Genomic DNA, 9,382 nt, shown 5'->3' with positions numbered 1-9,382 from the left:
GTGAGTTGAAATCTCAAAGTATTTTTAATTTGCATTTCCCCAAATGCTAATAAGGATGATGAACACTTTTTGAGACATTTCTTAGCTATTTATTTCTTCTATTGAGAACTCACTGTTCAGATCCAAAGCCCATTTTTAATTGGGTCATTTGTTTTCTTGGCTCTGTTTTTTGAGCTGTTTTATTCTGGATATTAATCCTCTGTCAGATATATAGCTGGCAAAGAAAGATTCTTTCCCACTCTGTGGGTTTCAGCTTCACTGATGGATTGTTTCCTTGGTTGTATGGAAGCTTTTTTGTTTTATGAGGTCCTGCTTGTCAATTGTTGGCCTAAATTCCTGGGCAAATGGAGGCCTATTTAGAAAGTCTTTCTTACACCTGTATCATGTGTTTTCTGTCTGTGTTTTCTCCTAACAGTTTTAGTATTTCAGGTTTCAAATTGAGGTCTTTGAGCCACTTGGAGTTACAAAAAGGGTTGTAGAATATTATTTTGTTGTTGTTGTTTTTTGAGACAGGGTTTCTCTGTGTAGTTTTGGTGCCTTTCCTGATCTCGCTCTGTAGACCAGGCTGGCCTCAAACTCACAAAGATCCGCCTGACTCTGCCTCCCGAGTGCTGGGATTAAAGGCCTGCGCCACCACCGCCCGGCTGTAGAATATTATTTTAAGATGTGCTACATTTGTTTATGCTGTGGAACATTTGTTTAATGAGGCAAAGATGTGTCGCATTCTTTTATGTTACATTTGTTTAACTCTGTGAAGCTGTGTTACTTTCCCTGTCTAAAATACCTGATTGGTCTAATAAAGAGTTGAACAGCCAGTAGTGAGGCAGGAGAAAGGATAGGTGGGGCTGCCAGGCAGAGAAACTAAATAGAAGGAGAAATCTGGGGGAAAAGGATGGGGAGCAAGAGAAGGAGAAGGAAAGGAGGATACCTGGGACCAGCCACCCAGCCACCCAGCCACCCAGCCACCCAGCCAGCCATGGAATAGGAAATAAAGAAAGGTATATAGAATAGAGAAAGGTAAAAGCCCAGGGGCAAAAGATAAACAGGATAATTTAAGTTAAGAAAAGCTGGCTAGAAACAAGCCAACTAAGGCCAGGCATTCATAAGAAAGAATAAGCCTATGTGTTTATTTATTAGGGAGTAGGGTTGTGGGCCCCCCAAAGAGTAAAGAGTAAAAAACAACCAACAACACATAAGGCCCAATCAACAAAAAGGAGATTGTGCCTGGTACTAGAAATCTAACCAACTATAGGGTGACTGAGGTCATGGATCTTAGAGAAGAACCTACCACGACCACTTTACCAGAGATACATAGCTCTAACTACATTCTAAATACTTACCCTCGTACTCACATATACACGTACCTCTCGTCCCTCACTAAAGAAGCTTCTCTTGTAGCAGGCGGAGACCATTACAGAAAACTACAACTGGTCAGAATGCAGCGAACAACTGGTTGTGGGGAACCCAGCCCCAACTGAGACATGTATATAATTCCTGCACCCAAGGCTCAGGGAATACACAGAAGAAAAGGAGGAAAGATTGTAAGAGCCAATGGACCATGAAGTCTGCTGTGAGATTGTGTCTCCTAGAAATGGTAAGGAAGCTACACTCATTGATACCTCGACAATATGACTGCCTAAACAAGACAGCCTGAACTATGAAAACACATGCTAACATGGCAGGGGAGATCTCATGGGGTCCTACCCCTACACAAAGACCTACAGGCAACTGATGACTGCTGAAAGAAGGTGACCCCCACAACTGGTTACCCAGTATGAACTAGTCAGCCTTGAAATCATACACACAAGCAACACTAAATGGACTCAACAAGTTTTATTTATGTATTTATGCATTTATTTATACATATAGATGATGGAAAAATAATAATTAAAGGAAAGGAAGCCATTAACTTCAGAGGGAGTGGGAGGCAGCATGGAAGGAGTTGAAGGAAAGGGACATGAGATGGATCAAAAGCAAGAAAGGGAAAGGGGAAAGTGATGTGATTAAATTTTAAATCACATTTTTAAAATCTGGAAATCTAAAAATAGAAGAAGGAGGAGGAGGAGGAGAAGAAGAAGAAGAAGAAGAAGAAGAAGAAGAAGAAGAAGAAGACAAAGAAGCTATTTATCTAAATTACTTTTCTATTGCTGTAATAAAACACCATGGCCAAGGCAGCTTATAAAAGAAAGGATGTATTTTGGTTTATTATGGTATTTGGTTATTATTTATTTGGTTTACTACAAAAGAGAGGCTTTATTTTTATTTAGTTTATTATTTATTTATGGTTCCAGAGGGCTAGGGTCCATGATGGAAGAGTAGAGGTAATAGGCAGTATACTATAGAACAATTTTTTGTACACTGTAAGTATGTATTGCTCTCACTGTTAATAAAAAGCTGATTGGCCCCAAGAGCTAGGCAGGATTTTCAGGGCAGACAGAATGCCGAGAAGGAGATGGAGTCTGAGAGGAGTCACCAGTAGACATAGAGGGAACAAAACATACTGGAGGATGAGTAAAGCAACAAACCATGTTGCAATACATAGATTAATAGGAATAGGTTAATTTAACTTGTAAGAGCCCGTTAGTAATAAGCCTGAGCTATTAGCTGAGCATTTATAATTTATAGTAAGTCTCTGAGTGGTTATTTGGAATTGGTGGGTGGGAAAGAAAAAAATCCACCTATAGCAGCAGGCTGCTGGAGCTGTAGTGGAGAGCTCAAATCTGGAATTACAAACAGGAAGCTGAGAGAGTTAACTTGAGGTGGTGAGTCTTTTGAAACCTCAGAACCTGCCCCCAAGTGACATACTTTTTCTAACAAGGCCATAACCCCCAACTTCCCCACACAGCCATAAACTGTGGACCAAGTGTTCAAATGTCCAAGACTTATAGAAGACATCTATTCAAACCACCACATGATTACCAAATAAAAAGGTTTCCAACACATTTATTAAAAAATCCTTTAAGTAACTTAGTTTTAGTTTACCAAAAGATTAACATAGGAAAGAAATGTTTCCTCCTACAGTTGATATCAACTAATAATTAAGATACTATAAAAGTCTGAAATTATAATTGTTAAAAGGTCTGTTCACACCCAAGGGGCTTTTGTTTGTTTGTAGTGAGTCATGACCATCATTTTTATTAGTGATAGTTTTATTTTATGAGGTATAATTTACATACATACAGTTAAGATGTACAGAAGTACAATTCAATAAATGTTCACTTATGTAACCACTCAGAACACAATAGAACATGATTGTTGCCCCAGCATGTATTTTTCCCTTTTTTATTAGCATATATTAAATTTTATAAAATAATGGGTAGAACCAGAGATATAGCTCAGTTAGTAGAGTGATTGCTTCGTGTGCAAAAAACCTTGGATTCAAACCCCAGCACCACATAGGACCAGTCCTACAGTGCCTACAGTGCATATCTGTTATAATAGCACTCAGGAGGTAAGGGCAGAAGGATCAGAAGAGAATCCTTGACTGTTCTGTATTGTATTGATTTGAAGACCAGCCTGGAATGCATGAAACTATGTCTCAAAATTATAATAATGATAATGATAATACTAGTAATAATACCACATATTTCATACATTGATCTAGCATGTGTTTTAATTTTATTTTATTTTATTTTATTTTTTTTTTTTTTTGGTTTTTCAAGACAGGGTTTCTCTGTGTAGCTTTGCGCCTTTCCTGGGACTCACTTGGTAGCCCAGGCTGGCCTCGAACTCACAGAGATCCGCCTGGCTCTGCCTCCCGAGTGCTGGGATTAAAGGCGTGCGCCACCACCGCCCGGCCGTGTTTTAATTTTATTGAACAGAAAGCTAAAATGCTAGATTGTCCAGCAAGACGTTTGGTAACTTCATGTTTAAAATTTCTGTCAATTCATCATTGCTTTACATTAAAGATCTACGAGACTCTTTGTGTGCAGATAAAAATCCTAAGTGTAATCTGCCTAAACAAGACATATAGGCCATCTTTGTATGTGCATACATATTTCTAATTATGATCATTCAGTTTATGTTGAGTGTGCTTTTTTGTCATCCTAGTGGGCATGCTGAGTGGGAGGGGTAAAGAATGAGGTTTTGTCCTGTTTGAAACTATATAGTAAGAGATAATTATTAACTTAATGTCTTTATCGGCTATAACTCTTTATGAGTATACTGGATACAATACTGGTGACATTCTCTGTTTTTTGAAACAACTTGAAGTTATCACTAAAAAGAGCCAGGAAGCTAGACTTAAACTAGCAAAAACCAACCAACCAAACAACAACAATAATAATAATAATAAAAAGTCATTTGCAATAGAAAGTTCGAAGAAGTGAAACTGGAAACTATGTCTTTGATACTTTTTTTAAACTTGTGTGCAGGTGAGCATTCACATGTGCACATGTAGATATGAAGGCAGAGGTTGATGTCTGGTGTCTTCCTTGGTCATTCTCCCTTAGATGTTTGAAAGAGGAACTCATGGAGCTTGCTGGTTCAGCTAGAATCCAAAGGTCCATCTTCATCTCTCCCCAGTACAGAAATTAAAGGTCTTTACTACTGGGGCTGGCTTTTTACATGGGTGCTGGGGATTGAACTCACGTCTTCATGTATGTGGGACAAGCACTTTACCCACTGACCTATTTCTCTATTCTCCATATCACTGATTCTAGTTTTTTTTCCTGGCCTTCAGTTTCCACATATATGAAATGAGGAATATGACTTGTAAGCTATCTCTAGTAGTCCAGGAGCCTATGGCAAATTAGAAGTGTTACAAGGACAAATTTCATCCAATGAATCAATCGTGCTATTGTCCTTAGTACAGACTTGATCTGCTCTCCTGTCATCTGCAGCCGTGAAGACAGAGAGAAATTGTAATTGATATTTCTCCCTGCCTTAATAAAGACATGAGATCAATAAGCAGAAGAGGACTCTTTCCTTGGTTGTCTTCTACTCCTCCAAACTGCCCAGAGAGGGCAATCACATCGTTCCTAAGAAAATTCAGAAGTAATGCAGCTCAGCTGGTAGTGTGTTTGGCTGACATGCACAGGCCCTGGGTTAAATTGCCAGCACCGTCAGAAAGAAAGAAAGAAAAACGGTTAGATGCAGATGTACATCTATCTCTCCAAGTCGAGGTGAGCTCTGCTGATGGCTCCCCGGTGCTCTGACTCAAAATGAAGACATGCATACAACCTGGTGAGAGAGTAGATCTGAGAGTTCCACATCTGCTCACAGTCTTCCTTTGCTTACTATCTATTGGCTTTCTACCTTGAGCATTGATGGGCCCACACTGATTTCCCCAGGCTAGTAATTCCTGGGAGGCTACCTGGGAAGCAGAATGCAGAAACACAGTGAAAATCAAGACACTGGAAAATATACAGAGTGCTTCCTTTTTTTTTCAATATCTCCAACCCAAAGAAAGTACTTGAGGACAAAATACAAAACCGTAATAAACCAATACTTCCCTCAAACAACATATATCTTTTTGCTCACTAAACAACATCCTATATTGCAAAACGTTTCAAACCACACCTTTGTTTTAGGCACCCAGGAAATCTATCCTTAGTCCTTGACACTCTCATAAAGTCCTCATAAGCTTGGAGGTTAGACAGTCTCCGTTCCAGGTACTAGGGAAGATTAGGCAATAATCCACACATGCAGACTTGCCCACTCAAGTAAGTCTGTTCTCTGTGGGGTGGCTTAGTCATAAATATCATCTGCTTCAGAACACAAAGGCAGGCAACGTCCGTTACTATTTTTAACTTCTCTGCTTATACACTGTGTAACTCCAGGCAGTTTATTTAACCCTTCTGTACCTTAATTTTGTAACCTTTCAAATGAAGTTAGACATAATATCCAGCTCACAGAAGAGTCTGAATAGTCAGTAAGGTAACAACAGATGTAAAATATTGAGGAAAAACCCCTGAATTGTAGCAAATATTAAATAAATGGTGGTGGAGTACTGTGGTTGGAGAGGTACTCAAGGAATGCAGAAAGTCTGATAAATCATTCTGTTGCTTTTCTAAACAATTCACCAAATTCAAGCCCCCTTCCATGCCCACCACAAAGTTAAAACAGAATTGATTCAAACACTTCCTTGACTTAGACCTTGTCTATTAGAAGTCTGATGGGCTAAATAAATAACACACTCACAGACAAAACCATTTGGCTGCATCTGTATGGAAAACCAACAGATATATTTGCTTCATCTTTAAGGCATGTTACTAAATTTCCAATGGTCCCTCAAGAGTCAGTATGCCTTCTAAAAGAGCCTGGCTGCCCTTCTTTGACTGCTCCTAAAGCCCCACCATTTATTTCTAGATTCTTGTGGGCTAGAATTGCTAAAAGAACAGGAAAATCCAGGAGCCAGGCAATACTAATGATCCAACTTTTCAAATCAAGTTTGGCAGAACTGTCGGCCTACCAATATTCTGTGATTCATTGATGTTTGGCAGGATTAATTTTAACAATCTCTTCCAGTCCCTGAGAAGTCATCCCCATTCTTAAAATAGATTGTGTCTGTTCATATTCTTTTCTCTCCCCTACTCCTCCCAGATTTTGCCTCCTCCCTACCCACCTCACTATGTGGTTTTTTTTTCTCTCTCTCTCAAGAGAGAGTATATAAATCAAGAGAGAGAGAGAGAGAGAGAGAGAGAGAGAGAGAGAGAGAGAGAGAGAAACCAAACACCAAAACAAAGCAAAGAGCACATAAAAAACAAAAACAAAAAAAAACCATGGAGTCCATTTTGAACTGGCCAACTACTCAAGAGCATGAGGCCTACTTTAGAGTGTGGTTGATATAGCCAGTGTCTTTCCATTGGAAAAAAAACAAACTGATGCTCCCTCTCCCAAGAGGTGACAATTGCAGATGGCATCTTGTCTAGGAGTGGGTCTTTGTGTTCACTTCTTCTTCTCCATACTGCAGTTTTGTCTGGCTTACACTTGCACAGATCTAGTGCATGCTGTCACAGTCTCTGTGAATCCATATGTGTGTCAATTCAGTTGTGCCTAGAAAAGTTTCCTTGGATTGATCTGCTGCCTCTGGCTCTTACTGTCTTTCAGCTTCCTTTTCTGAATAGATCCCTGAGCCTTGAGGGAAGGGGTTTAATGAAGACATCCCATTTAGAACTGAGTAATCCAAAGTCTCTCACTCTCGGCACACTGTCCAATTGTGGGTCTCTGTGTTAACTCCCATCTAGTGCAAGAAAAAGCTTCCCTGATGAAGGTTGAGGCCAGGCATATCCACCATGATGTTACCTCACTATAGGCCCCCAAAGCATCAGGTCAAATAATCAGAGACTGAAATCATGAATGAAAAGAAACACTTCCTCCTTTTAAGTTACCGTTTTAGTCATTGTTCCACTGCTATGAGCAGATACCATGACCCAGGTAACTCTTATCAAAGCATTTGGTTGGGGGCTTGCTCACAGTTTTAGAGGGTTAGTCCATCATCATCATGGCAGGGAACATGGCAGCAGCCAGGCAGGCATGGTGCTAGAGAATTAGATGAGACCTTTATATCCTGATCCACAGGCAGCAGGCAGGACAGGTGGGGGGGGGGGGTGAAGGAGACAGAAGGGGGGGAGACTGGGCCTGGAATGGGCTTTTGAAACCTCAAAGCCCACCTCCAGTGACATACTTCCTCCAACAAGGCCATACTTAAGTCTGCAAGACCATGCCTCCTAATCCTTCTAATCTTCTAAACTATTCTACTCACTGGTGACTGAGCATTCAAATATATGAGCCTATGGGGGCCATTTTTATTCAAACCACCACATTTATCCAAGATTTTTGGTCATAATAGCTGAAATCTAACAAGAATAAGTGAGTATGTTAGGATCCAAATGTAGCTGAGGCTAGTCAAATGACTGTGACCCTGGCACCCTACCTGTGAGGCTGAGGCATGAGAATCATAAGTTTGAAGCCCACTTGGACTACATAGTTAGTTCCAGGTCACCTTGGACTGTATAAAGGTAGCCAGTCTCACAGACCAGGAAAACAGGGCCAATGAGATGGCTTATGGCATAAAGATGCTTGTGGCCAAATGTAACAACCCAAGTTTGATCCCTGGAAGCGTCATGGTGAAAGTAGAGAAACAACTCTCAAAAGTTGTCCTCTGATCTCCACATGCACACACACACACACACACACACACACACACACACACACACAAAGTGAATGAAAGCATGAATGTTTTCAAAACCCAGAAAAACAGCAACAACAACAAAAAAGCCAAATGCAGTTGTTGGCTCTTTAGGCTCAGTGGAACTTACTTAAACACTGAGGAAACAGGTAAGTTTTTAAATAGTTATTTTAATTAAGTACTTAGAATTGAACCTAGGACCCCAAGAGGATTCTGTCACTAAGTTAAACCCCCAACACTCCTTTTTTTTTCATATAAAAGAAAGCATTTATTTGGGGGGCATGCTTACAGTTTTAGAAGTCTAGTCCTTGATCATCATGGTGGGAAGCAGGTGGCATGGTGTTGGAGCAGTAGCTGAGAACTTTACATCCTGATGAGAATGATTGAGCTTGATGTGGGCTTTTTAAACCTCAAAGCCCACTTCCAGTGACATACCTCCTCCAACAAGGCCACACCTCCTAATTCTTCCTAAACAGTTCTACTAACTAGGTACCAAGCCTTCAAATGTATGAGCCTACGGAGGCCATTTTCATTCAAACCACCACAGTCCTCTTATCTCCATCTTCTGATCATTGTGATTATAAGTGTTGTGGTTACAGACATCTAATTCCATATAAAGTGCTGGAGAATCAAACTCAGGGTTGATGTGTGCTAGCCCTCTTTAGCCTCCTAAGTTATTCTTTTTTAAAACTTTTTTTAATTTTTATTTTATGCCCAACACTCCTTTTACTTTTTATTTTGAGATGGATTATAACTAAGCTGCTAATGCTGGCCTCGAACTCTAGTAGGCTTTGAAGTAAAGGAGACACAATATCAAAACTGTGCTTCAGGAAGACTGAGCTGGCCAAAGCGTTTATAATGGATTCTTTTAATGAACAACAACAAAAGGAGGCCAGGAAAGGATGTTCAAAAAGAAGTCAGAAAGAAAGGACTCAGATAGTTGAGGTGGGATCCATCTGTAATCCCAGCCCTCTGCGGACAGAGGAAGGAGGCTCACAAGTTTAACAACAGCCCAGCCCGTGCTGCACCACAAGACCCCATCGTGGCGGGAAGGGATTGACTTCAGAGGAAAAACCAGCAAATGTGAAAACCGTGTGTGAGTGTGTTAATGTGTGAAATCTTCCTGTATGTAGGAGGGCCAGTACCAGAATTAGTTAGCACACGATACTAAACAAAAGCTATGTATCTTGACCTACAGAGGAATGGGAGAGAGGAAGAGGTAAGAATTATGTGTATGTGGCTTAAATTGGA

This window comes from Peromyscus eremicus, chromosome 16_21 (genome assembly GCF_949786415.1).
Source record: "Peromyscus eremicus chromosome 16_21, PerEre_H2_v1, whole genome shotgun sequence".
Classification (NCBI taxonomy): Eukaryota; Metazoa; Chordata; class Mammalia; order Rodentia; family Cricetidae; genus Peromyscus; species Peromyscus eremicus.
Note: the sequence above shows the minus strand (reverse complement) of the source record.